At 39.9% G+C, this 22,722-nt stretch overlaps 1 protein-coding gene across 1 annotated transcript in view; it reads left to right on the forward strand.

Annotated features, from left to right (window-relative positions):
- Positions 1-22,722, forward strand: part of ANKRD44 (ankyrin repeat domain 44) — a 277,984-nt gene that overhangs the window by 116,331 nt on the left and 138,931 nt on the right. The gene's annotated exons all lie outside the window — the stretch shown is intronic.

The raw sequence follows: 22,722 nt of genomic DNA on the forward strand, positions 1-22,722 counted from the left end.
CCTGTAGGTTCGTTTGTTCACTCACTCTTTCTTTCTTTCTTTCTTTTTTTCTTTCTTTCTTTCTTTCTTTTTTTGAGACAGGATCTCACTCTGTGGCTCAGGCTAGAGATCAAACTCATGTGATCCTCCTGCCTCAGCCTTCCAAGTAGCTGGGACTACAGGTGTGCAGCACTGAGCACAACTAATTTTTCTATTTTTTGTAGAGATGAGATCTCACACTTGCTCAAGTTGGTCTCAACCTCCTGGCAAGATATATTGATATTTTTCAGTGAAAGTTGTCAAACAGCATTTATCATGTGTATATATAAGTAGATAAGAAGAGGTATAGAAGAATGTTCTCTAAAAGGTTAATTATAGTTGAATCTGGGTAGTGGGATTTTAGCGTTTTTAAAAAATTCCTTTTGTATTATTAAAATGTTTTGCACTGAGCATGTATTGTATTTATAAATGGTAAAAACAAATTTATATAAACACACAATCACAAGAAAGCCAACAAATCAAGCTTTCAAAATTGCTTACATTTAGTGTAAGGATTTGACTTTTAAAATGTACTCATTGTGTTTGTTTGAATAGATATAGAGCACATTTCAATGGCATGGTTCTTATACCCATAGCAAACTTTCAGTGTCATGAAAATTCCCATCTCTCATCACATTTCAAGGGACTTAGGAAGTGGTGTTGCCATCTTAGTAGAGTTATTTTCTTCTACCATCATGCTTCCCCCTCTTGGAATAAGTTCAAGGGGGACCCCCTTTTTTGATGTTGAAGACTGAAAATGTGTATGGATGAGATTCTAGATGACAATATCATAAAATCTAATGTCTTTTTATTTAGATATATGAAACACATTTGATATCATAAATTATGGCAAAAGAATTATTAGTTTTGATTAGGATAAAAATCAAGTAAAAGTTGCCAGATACCCTTTATTTTCCAAATTTTCCAATTTCTTTTACAATGAGAATATACTTTAATCAGAAAAATTTTAAGAAGTTTTGTGGAAAAGTGATAACTCATATTTTTAAAATGAGTTGGACAGAGGTAACCACATACTCAGATTATTTCTAAAAGACATGCTTAAATTAAAAGGATATGAAGTATATTTTAGATCAATTAGTTCTGCTGGTCCTGATTTTACTAAGGATCTCTTGTTTTAGGTTTCAAACGTTAAATAACTATATAATTATGACAGCCAGTGGGCCTTCCAAATGTAGTTTTGTAAATGTATTATCATCGCAACCTTGAAACACTGACTTTAAAAGGAAAAAAAATTGCTAAGACCTTAAATGTATATGTTAGTCAATTAGGGTAGAAGTCTGGCAGGGGTGGGGGTGAGATTTCTTTACCAGGAGGGTGCATAGCTGGTTACAATCAGGTCACTTGCTAGTTTTCTGCTCAAAAGGCTATTCCTGGCAGTGTAGGACAGGATGTATGGGTTTCTCACTTAGTATTTTTTAAAGTCATTCTGAATATAACACAGGCTACCTTCTTCTTTAGTTCTCTTCCTTAACTTCTTTCTGGCTTTCCCTGTCCTCGTATGCACATATTCAGAGTTCCTGATATTATTCCTTCAGAACCAAGCCTGTACGTCCCTGCTCGATGTATTTTATTTATTGGTAAATAATCCATGTCAGTCACATCAAAATGCAACTATGGGTGTAGTGAAACGAGCACTGGGCTTGGCTTGAAGACGGAAGTCTTGGGTTCTGTGTGTCCTTGAGCAAGCCAACTAACCTTCAATGGCCTCAGTTCTATAAAATGGACATGATACTAAACTTTTTACAAAGTGTGGTTAAGTAGATGAGATGATAGTATTAATAGTTTTGAGTAAAATAAAAGTTTATTTATTTCCCATGTGCAACAAGTCCAGAGACAGGCTGTCTAGGACTAGTATGACACTCTGTGGTGTCACCATCCAGTCTACGTTTCCTTTTGTGCTGCCATCCTTGGTGCATGGCTTCCCTCCCATTGTCCAAAATAGCCGCTTGAGCTCCAGCCATCACATCCAAATTCCAGCTAGCAGGAAGGAGGAAGGTAGAAGAATGGTATGCTCCCCCTCTTTAAGGGCACTTCTACTAAGGACATGATTGCTTGTGTATGGTCCAGAACCACATCGCGTAGTTATTTACTCAGCTAAATATCAGGGTTTCTATTATGAAAGAAAGAGAGAGATTGGGGAAAACCAATAGTCTCTGCCATGGCATATGAAAGTCTTTTGTGACCTAAGAAATGCTCTGAGTACAAAAAAATATCATTTATGTAATATTGCTATTGATGACTTCGCATACATTCATTCATTCACCAAATATTCATTAAAGACCTATTATAGACATAGCACTAGAGCTGACACAGCATACACTTTCTTACATACTCTTTTAGACAATTTATGTTATCTTAAAAAAGCATTCGAGGGAATCACATAGCTGTGACATTTTTCCGCTTTGCTGAATAGAACATTACTGGGAATAGAACATTACTAAGATACCATATCCCTTTCTCTGGGGAAGGGAGAGAGAAAGGTGACACCGTCGTGTGTAATAAATGGCAGCTCTCAAGCTCAATGGTACAGACACCATGTGTTTTTCCCTACAGCTCACAGAGGTCCTGTCTCATGTCATAAGGGCTTCATGTTGGTTTACACCTTGTGTCTGCACTTGCTTTGTATATATGCTTTTTTCCTGTTTAGAGCACACGTTAGATTGACCCTTTATCTTCCAACCTTGACCCTTTCAAATTGGGGACACTCAGTGTTGGACCAGGCATGCATTTTACTTGGGAAGCAAAGGTAGATAGACAGACAGACAGCCAGCCAGACAGGCAAACAAGCCAGGAAGCGAGCAAGCATGACCTAGTGGTTGGACAGTATTGTCCATTACTGGCTATTTCTGAAGAGGCCCCACTATGTACAGGCCCCCCAAAGCAATAGAACCTGCAGTCACAGGCTCAAGATATTCCATTTGGAGGGATCCGGAGGTGTCTGACATCCTGCCTCCTAATCTTTCAGTGATTGATGGCAGTGGGCTTTTATTTTTAATCTTCTTTTTTATTATGAAAATTTTCAAACATTCAGAAAACAACCATAAGCCCACCACTGAGATTGAATAAGTGTTAACACTATGCCATGTTTACTTAGAAAGAATCATTATAAAATTTTATAGATTTAGAGGTTTCTCCCCATATAAATATGTACTCATGCCCATGTGTCATTCATGTCTTTGCATTAATATCTCCTCATCTGGGACATCTCCCTTGATCTTTCCATGTAAAATAGCAACCCTCCTTCAGCCTCGAACCTCTTCTTCCTAGCACTTCTCACCACCTGACGTGTGCAGTGAATTTATTTGTCTTCTCTCTCCCTCCACTAACTTGACAGCTCCATGAGGATTGTGCTGGGTTTGCTCACAGTTGAGTCGCCTGCACCTACAGCAGTGCCGGCACAGACTAGAAACGGATGAGCAGGGCTGGAGCCTATTTTAGTCTCCCTGACCCATCCTTTCCCTCCCTGCCTCTCTCCCCAAAAGGAACCCTTGTCCCGAAGTTTTTTATGACCTCCTCATCCTTGTCTTTATATATTCTAATCTTAATTCTATGTGTGTTCATATATGCTAAAACAATAGATGGTGTTGTATGTCTTTAAAAACATGACATATGCAAACAGTTTGCATCCTCTGTAACTTGCTTTTGCCCACTCAACATTATATGTTCAAGATGTATCTATGTGGATACATGAATATTTATGTCATATATTTTGTATTCCTACAACATTGCTTCTAGGATTTTTATCACAGTGGGTCCATTCTTGGTCAGATATTTTTTTTCATTTCTTTTCTTTCTTCCTTTTTTTTTTGAGACAGAGTCTCACTCTGTCACCCAGGCTGGAGTGCAGTGCCCAATCACAGTTCACCGCAACTTCGAACTCCTGGGCTCAAGTGATCTTCCCACCTCAGCTTCTCAAGTAGCTAGGACTATAGGAGTAGTCCTATAGTCCTGCACCATGCCAGGCTAATTTTTAAAATTTTTTGTAGATACCGGGTCCCCCTATGTTGCCCAGGCTGGTCTCGAACACCTAGCTTCAAGTGACCCTCCTGCCTTGGCCTCCCAAAGTGCTGGAATTGGTCAGAGCTTTTCAATCACAGCTATATCACTCTTCTTTTGTCGTGGGCTCTCTGAGTCTGACCTGTGTTAACAATTTTACCAGTAATAAAAATGGGTTAGAAAAATAATTAAGATGGTAAATTTTATGTTATATGCATTTTACCACAATTAAAAATTTTAAAAACTTATTAAATTGTACACTTTAAAAAATGGGTTAGAAAGGGGACCATGTTATAAGTTTTCATAAGGACTATACTCTTTGTAAAAATAAAATCATTGTAAGTTGTATTTTTAGAGAGTGAATTATACTCAGCACCATTGAATGCATTTAATTATAAAATTCTCTTTTTTAAGGAACTGTGATTTTGTTCTTGGTATGTTAAAAATAGAATTCCCTCAGAAATGAATAATATATTTCAATGTATGGTTCTCCCATATTAGCAAACCCTGACGGTTTTTGTCTCAAGCAGGGGAAACTAGAGAACAAATAAGTCAAGGTGCCCTAAAGCAATGTTCAGACCTTGGCTTTTGACAAGATCCAAAATGTCAGGGAAGTCTGTTTTTGCTATAACATGACAACTTGACTTCAAATAAAGGTACAGAAGAACTGCAGTGCCTGGGTTTTCTTTAGTACACATTTAAATATCCTTTTTCTGAGCTTCCTATTAAAAGAACTTGCTAGAGGACAAAGTTTTATTTAGAAAGGATTTTGAATATTCTGTAGATACAATTGTAGATAGAACTGAAAAAGTTAAGGAAGATTTTATCATCCATAATTTTGAATAATGACTCAGTAGTCCTTGGCTAAATGTGAAATTTCTCTAGAAGGATCACATGATTGATCCTGTTTTGCATTTTGCTTATAGAAATCTATCTTGGGGCTGTACTATGAATATCTTGTTTCTAAAGATACAGTCAGACTTTCGTTAGCCACTTAACAATTTCAAAGCAGGCCTTTTTAATGCAAATTAATAAATTTGATTAGCATATTTCCTCAAATTTTATTAAATTTGAGTATTGAAAGTATTAAAAACACATGTGGCAGTTACATTATCTATTTAACTTGTGGCCATTTCACTTCTTTTCCATCAGCAGACATTTATTGAGCATCCACCATGTTCCTGGCACTGTGTCAGGGTTTAGAACTATAAGACAAATAGGACGGGGTTTCTGCCCCCCTGGATCACATAATCAGGTGGGTGAGATAGATTTATAAACCAAGATAATAAAGGAAATATCAGTGCTGCAATAGAAGTAGAAATGTTCCATCGCTGCACATTCCTTGTGTGGCCAGGACTCTTGGAGCACTAGAACACTCCACTCAGCGGCAGTGTCAGGGAGTGCATGGGCAGGCATGGTGGGGGGTGCCGGAGAGCTCTTAAGCCCACCCACCACCTTCATCTACTACCTTCTTCAAGCCACTAATAACAATGGTAATGATAATGATAATAATAGTATTTTTTGATCTGGGCAATTGATATTTTCTTAATCTTACATTAAATATAACTAAATGCATCTTTAGAAACTTTTTATTTTATAGAATGTTTAAAATTAGACTTTATTTTTTAATAGCAGTTTTAGGTTCACTGTAAAATTAAGCAGAAAGTACAGAGAGTTCGCATATACCGCTTGTCCGCACTCATGGATAACCCACCCCCCGCTATCAACATCCCACACAAGAGTGGTACATTTGTTACAATCAATGAACCTCATCATGACACATTATAACAATGCATCATTATCACCCAAATTCCATAGTTGACATGAGAGTTCTCTCTTGGTGTTGTACCTTCTATGGGTTTTGACAAACGTGTAATGACATGTATCTACCATTGTAGTGTCTTACAGAATAGTTTCACTGCTCTAAAAATCTGTGCTCTACCTACTCATCCTTCCCTTCCCTGTTTTACTGAATTTTAAATTTTACTATATTGAATTTTAACACATGACCTAAGTAAGAACAGCCTGCCTGAAATGCAAAAGTAGTTCCAGTTAGACTGTCATCCCAAAGCCTTCGCAAACAGACATTCTAGAATCACCACTGACTATGTTAGCTCCTTTGGTCATCCATGCCTCTACATTGAGAGCTGCTGGGTTTAGTACAAGTGCCCAAGATTTATGTCAGGGTCTGTGGCATTACATCCTGCTGTTTCAAAACTTGTTGGTCACCACCCTCCCTCTCCCATCTTCATGATCACCCTCATCTTCACAGAAAGTTTGGAAGTCTCTAAATGGATCTGCCTCCAAACTCCTGAGGGCTGGGGGTCTTCTGTGCTCCAGATGTCTGATTACAACAAACAAACAAACCTATTTGCTTTTAGGGAAGCAAATGTTTTCTGTGTTCAACTGAGCTTGTAAAATTTCATTAAGAAGCTAATCATTACCTCTGATTAAGTAAACACTGGGTGTTTGATGTCAACATTTTAACTTCCTATTTCCAAGCCAGCTTAGCTTTCTCAAGGCTACTGATTATCAGCTGGGACCAATAATTTTTCAGTCACCTACACAGTTTGCCACTCCATCATCAGGGAATCTTCACCCTTCCAATCCTATAAACTGGGGAAGAAAACCAAAGCTCTCCCAGAGCCCCACACATGAGTGTGGTTCTCTGATGTTCATTAGAGAAACTTTCACAATTTAAATAGCAAATCTCACTACTGCCTACTCCAGTACAGGACAAGAGACCCTGAACTCTGCCTCTCTGTCTAATTCAACTTGAAATTGTCACCATTTTCTACTCTTCCATATTTGCCTTCATAAACACTTCAGACTTTTACAAAGATCAGATTTCTTTGTACTGATATTAAAAAGATCTATATGAAAATGTGCTTAATATTATGCATTTATTTTCAAGACTAAGAAAGATCAAAAGAGATAAAGATGCACAAAGCTTAAAGCCATTGCTGCCAGTGACTCAGACATTATTAGTATCATTGTAGGCACAATGAATTGGAATGGTGTTAGATTTTCTCTGGGGAAGAATACATTAGACAGCATTTTCCAAAGCATATTTCTCAGAATCCAGAACAAGTCTGACAAGTGTTCAGATGGGAAAAAAAGTTTTGTGGCCAAGTAAAATTGGGAAGCACTTCTACCACAAATTTCTTTGTGTTTTAATGATTTACAAGGCACATTGCCATATTAAAGGATCTGAGAATTCCTGACGTAAGGAAATCTGTTTAACCTTCTTGAACACAGTGTTTCTCAACATTATTTGACTTTGAATGCCTCCCTCTTTTTTTTTTTTTTTTTTTTTTTAATTTTAACTGAATGCCTGGGACTATCCTTCAGAACTAGTGGAATACACTTTGAGACATTGTTGTAGAGTGAGAGTCTCTGGAATAGTCTATGGCAGTGGCTCTTGAACTTGAGTGTGCATCAGAATCCTGGAAGGCTTGTTAAAATACAGATTACTGGGCTTCACCCTCAGAGTTTCTGATCTGGGAGGTCCAGAGTGGGGCCTGATAATCTGCATTTCTACTAAGTTCCCAGGTGCTGCTGCTGCTGCTGGTTGAGGACAACACTTGGAGAACCACTGGTCCATAACCAAACTGAAGGGAAAACAAAATTTCTAGGGGTGAGGGTGAAGGATACCACAGTCCACTGCTATACAGTGTGCAAATAAATGTACTCATTCAACATATACTGATCGAACCTATGTGCCAGGCACTATGCCAGGTGCTGGGGTTGCACTGGCGGTAGACGCAGGTGCACAGAGCTTACTGTGTAGTGGAGAGACAGGCAGTAAACAGGTAAAGGAAATGAATCAATAGGTACTTATAAACTGAGAAGACTGCTATAAAGGAAGGCAACAGTGTGCTATGATACTGAACAAAAGGGGGTCAGGAAAGAGCTCTCTGAGGTGGCTGTGACATTTAAGCTAAGACTTGGGGCCGTGAGAAGGTAGAGGAAATGTTTCAGGCTGGATAAAGGCCCCAAGGGGTGGGTGGAGAGAATGGCAATTTCCCAGAATTGAAAGAAGGCCAGTGTGGCTGCAGGAGAGTGAGAGAGAGAGTAGAGGAAAAGGAGGTTGGAGAGGGGACAAGGCAGGGCCAGGTCATTAGAACCAAGTGAGGGGTTTGGGTTCCATCTAAGTGCAAAAGGTTCTGGTGAATATTTTAGAAAGTCACTTTTGGTGTTGTGTGAAGAAAAGACTGTGAGACCGAGGGTGGGGGAGGGGAGACCATAGCTGAAGTCAGGACAGAAATGACGTGCCTGGAGTAAAGGTGGTGGCAGTGGTCAGGCCACCATGTACTCAGAGGGAGAGCCTTGGTTTGCTTCCGGGCATACCATGAAGGTAGATGGCTCAGGGTTTGATGATGGGTTAAATGCGAGGGGCAAGGAAAAGAGAGTTGCTAAGAAAGACTCCTGAGTTCCTGGCCTGAGCAATAGACAGAAGGGGAAGAGCTGGAGGAGAAGGAGCAATTCAATAACATCACGAGCTAATTCATTTCTGAGAGAGGAGACAGAAATAAAGAGCTGCTTTTCAGGGGACAGTAAAGTGACCGTTGCCACTATTATTCTGCAAATCTAGTAATTGACTGTTTGCTGGTACACAAAGGAAATGATGATGGGGTTTAATAAGTAATCTCATTAGAGAATTCTCTATATATTATACATAAATGACTGCCTAGTTGCCTTTAATTAGAAAATAAATAAGGCCATTTAACACTAAACAGAATGTTCTCTTTCTGTGATAATTCAGAGAGCACTTCTAAATCTCACAGAGACTGTTACTATTGCTGTGTAACAAACCACCCCAAAATTTAGTGACATACAACAGCCATTTTATTATGCTCATGGATTTTGTGGGTTAAGAATTCAGACAGGCATAGTAGGATAGATTTTTCTCTGTTCCATGATGTCTAGCCTCAGCTGGAAAGACTTGTCAGCTGGGGTGACTCAGCAGACGGGGGCTGGAATCATCTGGATGTGTCTTCACCGCATGTCTGGTGGCTGGTGTTGGCTTTGGCCTGAGCACCTACATGTGGTCTCTCCGTGTGGCCAGGGCTCCTCTCAGGGTCAGCCAGGGCAGCCACAGGGTTGTTGAGTTTCTGGCATGGTAGTGCCAGGCTCCAAAGATAAGTGATTTTGGCAAAGATCTTGAATCTCTGAATTCTATAGGACAGGTAGCTGAATTCATGTTCTGCTTAATAGAATGCTGAGCAAGAAGAGATTGCTGTGCTCAGCATGCTGCCTCTGAGTAATCTGACTCTTAGAGAAGAGCCTAGTGAAGGGGAAGGTCTGGATATTTAACATTATACCAGAGAACAAAGATGGTCTTCCCACTTTGGCTGGAAGCCAGTTGTGTGGTTAACAAGTATTTTTCTAGTTTCTTCCAGTTGCCCAGCACTGAAAGGTGAAGCAACCAAGCATAATTGATGCTTGTTGAATAATTAGAGAATGTTGGTAAACTAGGACATATAAGAACAGGCTTGAATTATTTTAAAACATTATTTGGACACAGATTTCCCAAGATCCTTGCTCTTAGATGCATTCTGGTGGACTTCGTCAATGAAGTAACAATACACAGTGTTTCCTTTAAGTCTGGAAATTATTCTTGATATGGGTTTTGGGGAGTCTTTGATGATGGGAATACACTAGTTTGAGTTAGATGGTCCAATCCTTAGATAAGATCTTTGATCTAAGGTAGACAGATTCCAACAAGGGGAGCATGGGCATCCCAGCAGGTGTGTGAGATGATCCGCTGGGAGCAACGCAATGTCTACTTCATTCTCTATTGAAAAATTTCAAAATGTATATTTTGTGTGCATCTTATTGAATATTAAATATGATAATGTAGTAGTGTGTGTGAAATTTATGAATGACTAGTTAAATACATAAGTAAATTTGTATGTGATCTAAAAGGTTTTTTTCTGATTGGTGGGCTGGGTGCACTGATTAAAGGCAAATGTCTTATCCTATTTATGTCTTATAACTAATGCTTTTCAAACTTTAATGTACATACATATCACCTGAAGAAGCTTGATTTTTCTCACCACAGTGCAAGAGTGATTGGAATTTGGGGAATTGATTCATGCTAAGCTCAAAAGAGACTGATTTATAAATTAAAATGGCAAGTTTATTAATTTCTATTAGCTTGAAAACCACACCTGTCATTTATACATGTTATGCTTTTATTCTTGGACAAAGTAATTTCTCTCATGATACTGAATATCACAAAAGAATTGGCTTGATGAACCTTGAACTACAAAAAGAAAATTTTTGGTTCCTAAAGGATATTTGTAAAAAGTCAATACAGCCTGGTGGTAGGTTATTTTGGGGATGAAGCATAAAATAGTGGCCAAGAGTGTGAGCCATGGTGGCCAGACTGCCTGGGTTCCAGCTGTGGCTCTGCCATCTACCAGCTGTACCGTGACCTTGGTAATGAACCTCTGTGTGTCTCTATTTCTTTTTCTGTAAAATGGGGATACCATAGTCCCTACCCATTCTGAGCATCAGCCATGGAAAATGCTTAGAGCAGGCTCTGGCACATGTTAAGAACCCAGTCAATGTCAGTGATTCTTCTCTATTCTAGGAATGTTTTTTTCCCCTAAAGAATTTACTTTTTGTTTACAATTAGCAAACCTTAATTCTCTAGATATATTCTTACCATGTAACATCCTCTTTTCAATATTTCCCACTTTCATTTGGTTCCTTTGTCATTTCAGTTATCTTCAGTGCTTATAGAATAGGAATCTTTAATCTTTACTTTTCATCTCTGTATTCCTGGAACTGACCACAACGCCTGGCTCTCAAAGCTGCCCATAACAGTTTATGGCATTACACGTGCCTCACTGTGTCTTTGGATTGCAGTTTATTGGGTTCACATTGCATTGCTTTTGGCCAAAAGCATATTTAGAAAGAAAAGTACAGATTCTCCTTGCCAACTCAAAAGCTTTCTGAGTCCCGGAGGCAGTGCCAGTGTGTAAAGAAAGTGTTGGGAGTGGTGGGGGCTGTGCTGAACTGGAGCATTCATGCCCCTATAAAGCTCTTCCAATTTAGATTTTACAAGCCTCTGCGCTGGCCAAGCAGAAGATCCGTGGGCAGATTTGGGGTTCAATTTTTGGACCATGGTATAGATTAAAACAGGATTTCGGAATTTACAAATATATGTTTGTTGTCTCTACTAAAGTATGAACTTAAGGGCAAGAACGGTGTTATTTCTCTTTGTCTCAACTTGCCCGGAATCCCTATGTTCATTGTAAAAATTATTAGAAGATCCTTCTGTTCATGTCATAAAATGAGCCAAATCATTACATCATCAGTGTGTAAATGATTAAGTGTATTACCTAAAATATGCCCACGTTTAAAGGCTGTCACATACCAATAGATGCTCATAGTTACTATTAAACATTTCTTTCATGGCTCAGGTTTTAGAGTGAATGGCTCCTAAATGCCAGCAATGTATCTTATCAGTAATGCTTCCACAAACTGTATTTTATGGTGCTTGCTCCCAGGAAAACCCGAGCAGTTGACCAAGTTGTCCATCATCTTCAGACACGGAATGGCATTTTCTGAGCGCCTCTAGTGCCAGAGTGCCTCTTGCATTTGGCCTCCTCACTGGTCTCCATTCCCAGCTGCTCGAGGTGCTTGCTGGCCTTGTGTGACCCGCTCACAGTAAATGGTGTTGGTACTCACTCTACCTTTCTGTCACCCCAACAACTAAACGGCTGTGTCAGTGATTAGGTTTTGGTCACTAAAGATGAGTGGCTTTTCCGGTCAGCAACTCTGTCAGACGACACCTCCCAGTGTCTGGCACGTTTCCGTGTCTTTCCTCTGATCCCATGCATCTCCAGTCGCGAGACATACTAGCCAAGATGTTTACCTGGCCCATGGACATACTCTCCCCGCTCCTGTTTGCATTGCACCATCTTGATTACCCTGGAATTTAGGTGAGACTGGGTGGGTGCCTGAGCCTTCCCCATCTTTGTCCCCACCCCGCCTCTCTCCCTCTTCCAGTCAGCCAGCCAGAAGGGGCGTGTTGGGGAAAGGTGGAAACCTGGATTAAATCATCATGGGCAACATTTGTAGAGGCCTAACCTGGTAGTAGGCAATGTGCCAAGTGCTTTATAAGCATCATTTCATTCCATCTCCCAAATCCCCGGGAGGTAGGTAGTAGTATTATCCCCATTTTACAAAGAAGCAGTGGCTCAGAGGAAGGTCCAGAAATTTGCTTGAGGACCTATGGCTCTAAGTGGCCCGGCTAGAGTTTGAATCAGGTCCTTCTGCCTCCAGAGCCCACTAGGATGTACTGCCATCCTCACAGGTGGCTAAAAACCAATGCAGAATAAACTAAATGCAAAATAAAATAAAATAAAATAAAAAAGTAAAAACCAAAAGAAAAAAAAAAAAACCACCACCCAAAAGTCCAGGGAATACACGGAAGGGACTACTTCTGAGAGACACTGCTGGGAATGCGTGGAGGACCGAGGGCTGGGCTTCTACAGAAACTGAGGCGCAGGCCAGCTTGACCGTGCTCAGGCCTGGTGGCAGGAATGCCAGCGTCCTGGCGCTGGGAGGGACCGCGGCAGGGCAGGGGGCAGCCGGCGGGGCGCATCCTGCCGTCCACCACCGTGCATGCTCGGCCCTCCCTGCTGTCTCGCCTAAGAGCTTCTGCTGTGCGGCTCTTTTGAGCTCTCTTCAGCTGGGAGAAGAGCTGACCTGCCCGACCCCACAGTGTGGCCGCCCCCGAGAACAGAGAGACGCCTCAGAGGGAAAGGGCTTCCGGAATCAGGCCTCGCCTGGGAACTGCAGGACACAGCAGCAGCTGCGCTTCCCTCCTGGCCACTTCAGCCGGCCCTTCCCGCACCCTTGACCTTGTGCTGCCAGGGAGAGGGGTCCTGCGACCCAGATGCAGCTGATGGTGTCAGAGGCCAGGCCTCCAGTGACTTAAGGAATGTGGAAAGCCCCTACTCAGCCAGGTTGGAAATTAAATAGCTTCTCACCCTCTGAATGGAGTTTCCCCACTAACTGTGGTCCTAGCCTAGAGACAAGGCTGGGTGGGATGTGGGGTCCCAGCAGGCCTCAGCCTCTCAGAGAAATCCATCCTTCTGGAAAATTCTTCAGGGACTGAGAAGAGTTAGGACACCGATGTGACCCTGTTTCCTTTCTTTTTTGTCCTTTATAAAGCATTTGGATGGAACCGCTCCCCCACTGTAAACTCTTCAACCCTCTCCTTTTAAGAAATAGTGTTCATGTTCTGCATTACCCCACCGGGCCTGCACTGGCCTGTTAGTACCAACACGCTGCTTTTACTTTCCATGACTCTGTTCCAACAGATTTTCTATGCTGAGAATGTTTCACACCAGTGGTTTAATTTTAATGAGAGCCTCTAATCATTTTCATGCACATGTTGGGGCTAGCAAGAGACAATTAAATAAATGTTCCAGATCTTTAAAACACTCAGTGTTGGTTTCCTAATTTGACAAGACACTGGGCTCCCAGGAACTGGCATTTATGGACTGGCTGTGGACACTTATGTCACTCTCCAGGTCTCATTGTAGGTGAGGTCTTACAGGAATCAGAGGGCCACAGGGGCACAGGTGAGCATTACTTCTAAGGAACACCAGCTGAGCCCCATAGCTTCTTGTAACCACCTTCTCAGAAAAACCGGGTTTTTCTCACTAACTGGGTAACTAAGGCTCAAATCATGGCTCTAATTGAGAGCGACAAAACTGATAGGAGGTCTGAAGGGCTGAGGGTTCTGGGATGGCCAAACAGCTTTGAAATAAGGCCAAGCACTACCTGAGATGGACTGAGGGGATTGCTGTCTTCAATCGAGGTTAGAGGTGGGCGAGTGCCATGAAAAACCATGGCACCCACTCCATCCAGACTGTTGTAGACAACCCGTTCTCTGTCTCACAACAGAAACCTGCAGCCCACCCTACTATAGGCAGACCCTTTTCTTATTGGGGTGTAGACTTTGGTAAATAAAGTCTAAGATAAATCAAGACAGTACTCCTTTTTATTCCCCCAAGACATATATTGAGCACTGACTACATCAGACATGGTGCTAGCTTGATACAGAGATGAATAAAACTATCCTTGCTCTGCTCCCATAGCCCAGTTAGGGGGAGGCAGAAAAAGCAAGGGCAGGCAGTCCGATGTGACGGTGCTGTCCCAGAAACCTGTAGTGTGTAGGAGGGGATGTGGGGGCGGGGGGAGAATGAGAAGAGGTTTCAGAGGAAAGGACACTTAAGCTGTGTGTGAAAAGACTCTTCCAAGTGACCCCCAAACCCCAAATTAGGGGCTGCCTGTTTCATGACTTTACAATAAAACATTGTCCTTGTCAAATGTCCCTGCTTCATCTCAAGAAGTTATTTCGTGGTGAGTGTCTCAAAGCATTACACCTCTACATTTCCATCTATCTGAAACACTCCTTTTGGACAGGAGGGGACCACTGCCAACAGTCTTGGCTTTGGCCAAGAAGATAGAAGGAGCTCATCAGATTCATAGGAGGAGGAAATAGAGATTCTTAGAAATAAAATAGTACATGAGAGGTTTTAGACCAAAGGTCATAGAGCTCTGTTGATTTTGTTCAGTAGCATTCAGGGCATGAAGCCTAAATGACTTGTCACATTTAGGATGGGAAGAGAAATCATGTCAGAACAGTTGTGCTTAATAAGCATATCATCCTGGGGGTGAAGTTGGGGAATGAACTAAAATTAGCATTGATTTAAGGATGGTAGAGAGGAAAATGCCACATACCTGAACACAGTGTGGACTAAGGCATTTAGCCATATAGATCACTAATGGTGATGGCGTCTTCTGGGGATTTCAAGACTGAGCATGAAGCACACCAATGACTATGGGGCCAGTGATGGGACTATGGTGATGGAGGAGAATACCCTCCATGCCGTAAGACAGAGCATGATGTGAGCTGATAAGTTTCCTTATGTAGAGGAAGTGGAAGTCTGATGTGCTATAGAGGCATGCCTGGATCTGTTCCATCTTGAAGTCAGATTGCCCAGAGAGGAACAGGAAGACCTCAAATCTGGAGTAGGCAAGAGATGATGCCCTGGGACCCTCAGCTGATCGAACCCTGTGTCTTCTTTTGTTTTCTAGTCATTATTTTATAATTCAGTGGAAAAAATCAGTTTTACACAATGTAATATGTAGACCACTTTCAGAAATACATATGATGTGGAAAGCAAGATACATTTAAGTTAAAAATCATTCACCTCCATGAATGCATAAACTCTATAGAGAAAAGATTTTACTTGCAAGCAAGCAAACCATCCAAATATTTATTAATGTTTAATTCATCAATGGTATGTCATATCCCTGTGTCCTCTCTGGTGTTAAGTGTATTTGACATTTTTGTAGGGGAAGACCACATTCTTGCATTCTCTGTACTCTCAGAAGCGAGATTGTCAAGTCAAAATTCTAAGACAATCTTAGCCCATGTGAAAAAATACTAGTTAGTCCTCAAATACAAAGCAATTTTTAAAATTTCAAATATTAAGGGAGTACAAATGTTTTAGGTTACATGGATTGTTTTTGTAGTGCTGGAGTCCTGGCTATAGGTGTGCCTGTCACCCAAATAGTGTTCATGGTACCCATTAGGTTGGTTTATTCCCCTCCCCTCCACCCCCCTCCTCCCTGGTTGCTTTCCACCAAGTTTTATTTCCCTCTGTGCACTTGTGTGCTCATCGGTTAGCTCCAATTTAATAGTGAGTACATGTGGTGTTTGTTTTTCCATTCTTGCAATACTTCACTCAGGAGAATGATCTCCAGTTCCATCCAGATTGTTGCAAAAGGTATTAATTCATCTTTTTTTTTAATGTCTGAGTAGTACTCCATGGTGTACATATACCACATTTTATTAATCCACTCATGAATTGATGGGCACTTGGGTTGACTCCATATCTTTGCAATTGTGAATTGTGCTGCAATAAACATTCAAGTTGCCAGTGTCTTTTTGATAAAAATGTCTTCTTTTCCTTTGAGTAAATAACCAGTAGTGGAATTGCTGGATCAAATGGTAGATTTACTTTTAGTTCTTTGAGGAATCTCCATACTGTTTTCCATAGAGGCTGTACTACTTTGTAGTCCCACCAACAGTGTATAAGTGTTCCTTCCTCTCTGCATCCACACCAGCATCTTTTGTTTTTGGATTTTTTAAATAAAAGACGTTGTAACTGGGATAAAGTGACACCTCATTGTTTTAATTTGCATTTCCCTGATGATTAGTGATGTTGAGCATTTTTAAATGTTTCTTAGCCATTTATCTTTCTTCTTTTGTGAAGCATTTGTTCACGTCTTTTGCCCACTTTTTACAGGGTTGTTTGATTTTCTTGCTGATTTGCTTGAGTTCTTTGTAAATTCTGGTTATTAGCCCTTTATTGGTTGTGTAGCTTACAAATATTTTCTCCCATTCTGTAGGTTGTCTATTTGCTCTGTTGATTGTTTCCTTAGATGTGCAGAAGCTTTTTAATTTAATCAAATCCCACTTATTAATTTTTGTTGTTGCCATGATTGCCATTGGGGTGTTTTTCATAAACTCTTTGCATGGGCCGATATATAGAAGAGTTTCCCTACCTTTTCCTCTAGAATTCTTATGGTTTCATGCCTTAGATCCAAGTCTTTATCCATCTTGAATTAATTTTTGTCAGTGGTGACAGATAAGGGTCCTGTTTCATTCTTCTGTGTGGGGCTGTCCAATTTTCCCAGCACCATTTATTGAATAGGGATTCTTTTCCCCAGTGTACATTGTTATCTGCTTTGTTAAAGATCAGTTGGTTGTACATAGATGGTTTTAAGCCTTGGTTCTCTCTTCTGTTCCATTGGTCTATGTCTCTATTTTTATACCAATACCATACTGTTTGGATCACTATAGCCTTGTAGTTTGAAGTCTGGTAATGTGATTCCTCCAGATTTGTTCTTTTTGCTTAAGATTGCTTTGGCTATTTGGGCTTTTTTGGTTCCAAACAAAGTGTAGAATTATTTTTTCTAGATCTGTGAAGTATGACTTTGGTAACTTGATGGGGATTGCATTGAATTTGTAAATCACTTTGGGTAGTATGGCCATTTAACAATGTTGATTCTACCAATCCATGAGCATGATACATTTTTCCATTTGTTTATATCCTCTGCAATTTCTTTCTTCAGAGTTTTGTAGTTCTCCTTGTAGAGATATTTCACCTCCTTGGTTAAATATATTCCTAGGTATTTTATTTTCTTTGTAGCTATTGTGAAATACAAAGAAATTTAAAGTTGAGTTGGGATATAATATCCCCTATAGTTTAAGTTTATGAAGGCCAGGTGCATCCCTAGTGACTATTTTCTCTGATGGGTATTCTCAAGTAATTGTAGGTTTATTTGACATTACCCTGGAGGTGGAGAGGTGCATCTCCTGTATCCCTTGTCTTTGAGAAGTGCTGTTATGTATCCCTCTCCCAGTTCTGGAACCACTCATATCAATCTATAGTTAAGGGGCGTGGAAGCCTGCCATTTTGCATTCTACCCTTGCTAAGCAGAATGCTTCATATAGGAATTTTTGTAGTTTGGATTTCTGTCCCATTGGCTCAATTTAGAAAGGGCATAGATGAATGCTTCTTAGTTTGTTGATGTAGAAATTGGCCCCCTGGTTGTCTGCCTGAGGACCTTTAATGAGTCTTTGGTGGATTCATTTCCAGTAAGATACTAAGGAGGGGCTTTTATTCATAGGTGACTTGGGTTGCAAAATTCTCTTGTCAAGCGTCAGAAAGGCTTGGAGAGAGTGTTCTGGCTTGGGGATGCCTTATTCAAAGGTCTTCAGCTTTAGGGGAGGAGAGAAAGGGCACAGCTCCTATCTATCCAGGATTTAACAAGATCTGACTCTGCACACCTACTAAGATTGGATGAGAAAGAATCACTCATGGCAGCAAAGATGTATTCTGAGCAGGAATTGAGAGCTGCTGTTGTGCAGGTGTTTTAGGTGGTTCTACCAGAGGAAGAGGCTCTGCTATGAGTCCCATGACATAAAGGATGAAGAATGCAAGGCCTAACTCCAGAGTCTGAGAGAGGCTTCAGCTACCTTTAGGTTGAGGTAGGACAGGAGGCAACGGCCAGGATACAGGACACAATGGTTGATGACTTCAGAGGGCAGAGAAGGTAGGCAAAGCACTGCTATTGGCTGGCTTTGGGCAGAGTCAGCTGTCTACTTGTAAACAAATATTGTTTCTTACTAGTAAAATTGTTCCCCCAGAAATTGTTCTGTATCTCCTTCTTGTTTTCTGCTATACGCATCAAGGGAAACTGCAAAAAAAAAAAAAAAAAAAAAGAAAAAAGAAAAAAAAGGAGGATAAACTACAAAGATGTCATTAAAAATGGTGATAATAGGATAGCTAATATTTATTGGGCATCTAGTTTGTGCCTACAAGGAAGGCGATCCTATTTTCATTTTATAGAAGGAAAATAAGTATCAGAGAGATTGATTTATTTGCTTAAAGTAACACAGCTCACACCTGGTAGAGGAGGGATTCAAAGTTGGGTCATTCTGACTCCAGAGTCTAAGTTCTTTGTAATGAAAATAAGTGTGTGTGTCCGTGTCTGTCCACGTCCCTATCCTATAGGTCATTTGATAGGAAAGATTAGAGTAGGACCAAAGGCCTCCAAAGTGCTGTGAGGAAGATGAAAACACATTCTTCCGTGGAGAGGAATTCTTACTGGTTAGTTAATGCCCTACATGGTGGTGTTGAGAGAACACAAAGAGTGTAACGTCAGGAAACCCAAATATCGGTGTGTGACTTTGGGCAAGTCATCTAATTTTCTGAGTCATCCTTAATTCCTGTCCTATAAAGTGGGTATAATAATACCTACTTGATCAGTTTCCTTGAATTTTTTTAAGAATCAGCAGATGTATTGTATAGAACATCACTGTGGCAACTTTATTGAGCATTAGACAAATTGCAGTTTTACCGTGTTTAATCACACATGTAATATTTTGTCATTTGCAAAGAAACACATTCACATATTGATTATTTAAAACCTACTATAAGATAATGGAGGCTTAGACAGGAAATAATGTCTGGTGCTTTACTATTTATTATTCGTAATTACTTAAGAATAGCTTGTGTTAGAGCAGACCTGTTTTGTTGTTGTTGTTTTTTAATAGGAAATTCTTTTCTTATTTACAAAAGGAATTTTATTCTCATGTTTCTAAACTGCAAGTCTTGAAATACAAGAAGAAGAACGTGAAGAACATCCATAAAATTATTCACCCAGAGATAATCATCGTTAACATCCTGGTGTCTTGTGCCGATCTGATGTCTTAGGTCCAGATAACTGCATCAGTGATTTTTATGATCGGTATTACATATGAAATCTGTTTCTAAAGTGTCCACCTGGAGGTTGAAAAAAACTGTAAAGAAATTCTAATCATTTCAGTTAAAATGATTTTCTGTGGACCACAGAAACCGTTCTATAAGTTTTTGCCTTTAACTATGAGAGAGAGAGAGAGAGAGAGAGAAGAGGGAGGGAGATGCCCCGTAACTAAGAGTTATGTTATGTTCAGAGCAGATGCCTTTGAGCATCTCCTTTCTTGGCACACAATTTCATTGTACTTGGCATTTTCTAACACTGTGTGTGTGTGTGTGTGTGTGTGTGGGTGTGTGGGTGTCTGCTCTTTGCTGACAGGTGTGTTTAATATTAGTCTATTGTTACAGAAAGCCCCCTGTCTGGAGTCAAGGGAACAAGATTCAGGCTCCATGAAGGCAGGACCCTGTCTCTCGAAAGCTGCCGTATCCTCAAGACTGAGCACGGTGCCTGGCACATGACGGGCCCTCAGTAAATATTTTGTTGATAGTATGAATGAAAGTTTCCACCACTGCCGTTAATAGCTGTGTGACCTTTGGCCAATCAGTTAGACTCTCTGGATGTCTCCAGTGCCCTTCCAGTTTAAATATTTTATAATTCTAGGCCTCCTCTCCGGATATTTTGATTCTGACACTGTGTGGTTGTTTACCTGATGACAGTTTTTCACCATGGCTAGCTTCTTACAGGTGTGAAAAACTAGCAGCTGCCTTCTCTTCACCCTTTCATCAATAGGAGATAGTTTTCCAGCTGATTATTTTCTTAGTTTTCAGCCTCTCATATTAGACATCTATGTTTGTTGAATACATTGGTTAATGAATTAATTAAAAGAGACACAGTGAGCCTGTGGTGGGGCCGTAACTGCAATTAGACTTCTCACCTCCCTGGTTAGTGCTTGGAAACAGAGCAGTTCCGATCTGTGGGCTTCTTTAAATACACTTAGCAGTAAAACATTCCCACCATGAGTTCAAGGATTATGGTTTCTTTGTGAAAAACGATTTAACAAATGCATTAGGTTTAAAGATGCTGCTGCTTAATATGCTTAGGGTGCTGCGCAGAGCATTTGTGAACTTTATTAGCTTTTAGGCTGCAGGGGAAGGTGGTGCTGTGAAGACCTGCTTTGGTTTCCATTAGAATTCCTGGTGCTTGTCTTTGCAATGATGGGTGGATGTATGTTACTGTTTCACTAGTGACAAAGTACGAATGTCTTGGCCAGTTTTCCATTCTGTAGGACGTAAGAACCCTTTTCCATGTTCTGTTTCCACTGGCTCTCAAGAAATATTCCTGGCCAAATGATGATATCAGGGCCCTATAAAATAGTTGGTCCTCTATCAGCTTTCCCGAGCAGAGACCATTTGCAAAGGGCCTCTGTCACTCGGGGCTCTAGGCATGCCAAGGGTCCTGTGGTAGTCCAGCACTGACGTGCTGCAGCATACTCAAGGGTTGGGCGTGAACCATTTACCTTCCCACTTGTACTTAATTTTCTAGATTTATTTTCTACATCCTTAAGACACATTTGTCAAAGGTTTTGTTTAGGAAACAAAAACCTTCTAGGGGATTTTGAAGAGAAATCTTGCTTGTGTCTGTTTTTAAAGCATGTAGACTTTAATCCAACAGGTCATTCTTTTGCAGGAACTTCGCTTTTACATCTACGCATGAGCAGAACCTAACATGAGTTGCCTCTAAATTAACCCATTGTTGGTTAATTAGATCTTGCCATTTCTTTTCTCCTATCAACTTAATTAATTTTCTTGCCTAGGGGTATTTTTTAACTTTTAAATACATTACATAAGAGAAAGAATATGTTTTATTGATTTGCCTGCTTGTATATTTTTGAAACAGCTTTATTGAAATATCATTAACATACAATAACCTACACATATTTAAAGTGTATAGTTTGTGAAATTTTGACATATGACACCATCACCACAATTGAGATAATGAACATACCCGTCACCCCAAAAGTTTCCTACTGCACCTTTGTAATTTCCTTCCCAGCCTCTTCAGGCAACTGCTGATCTGCTTTATCTCACTGTGTATTAGTTTGCATTTCCTAGAATTTTATGTAAATGGATTTATACAATACATATGTGCTTTTTTTTTTCCTGACTTCTTTCACTCAGCACAATTATTTTGATTTATCCATGTTGTGACATAAATCAATAGTTCATTCCTTTTAGTTACTGAGTAGTGTTCCATTATATGAAAGTTTGTCCATTCATCTGTTGGTGGAAATCTGAATTACTTCCAGCTTTTGGCAATACAGATAAAGCTGTCGTGAACATTACACATGTAAGTTTCTATATGGACATATACTTTCATTTCTCTTGGGTAAATACCCAAGAGTAGGATACCTAGATCATATGGTCCATATTTAACTTTTTAAGAAATTGCCAAACTGTTTTCCAAAGTGGTTGTATCATTTTCCATTCCCACTAGCAGTGTATGAATATTACAGTTCCTCTACATCTTCACCAAAACTTGATATCATTAGTTCTTTTAGCAATTTTAGTAAGTATATAATATGCTTTTAATCTGCCTCTCTCTAATGACTAATGGTGGTGAGCATTGTTTCAGGTGCTTCTTTGCTATCTCTATATCTTCTTTGGTGAAATGTCTATTCTAATCTTCTATTTTATGATCGTATTGTTTGCTTTCATGTTATTAAGTTTTGAGAGTTTTTTGTATGTCCTAGATAGAAGTCCTTTATCCAATATATGTTTTACAAATATCTTCACCCAGTCTGTGGCTTGTCTTCGTTCTCCTAACAGTGTTTTGAAGAGCAGACGTCGTTAATTTTGATGAAATGCAGTTTATCAACTTATTCTATTATGGATTGTGCTTGGGTGTGCTAAGAAATCTTTGCATAATGCAAGGTCAAAGGATTTCTCCTAAATTTCCTTTAGATATTTTATAATTTTAAGTTTTATGTTTACTTTTATGATCCATTTTGATTTAATTTTTGTCTAGGGTGCAAGGTATAGATTGGAAGTTCCCTCTTTTTCTTTCTTTCTTTTTTTTTTTTTTTTGCCTATGAGTATCTAATTGTTCCAGCACCATTTGTTGACAAGGCTATCCTTTCACCAGTGAGTTATCTTTGTGCCAGTACCGTATTGTTTTGATTACTGTAGCTTTATAATTAGTCTTAAAATCAGGTAGTATTAGTTCTTCAATTTTATGCTTCTTGCCTGCTTATACTTTTTCATATAAGAATTTTGCCCTTGGGTCTAGAGTATTTAGGGCAAGAGTGCTAATTGTAATGAAGAATAACTTTCATTTTTGTAAACCAAGGTTTGTAACTATTCAGAGTCAGCAAGAACATGAACAATG

This window comes from Eulemur rufifrons, chromosome 1 (assembly GCF_041146395.1).
Source record: "Eulemur rufifrons isolate Redbay chromosome 1, OSU_ERuf_1, whole genome shotgun sequence".
NCBI lineage: Eukaryota > Metazoa > Chordata > Mammalia > Primates > Lemuridae > Eulemur > Eulemur rufifrons.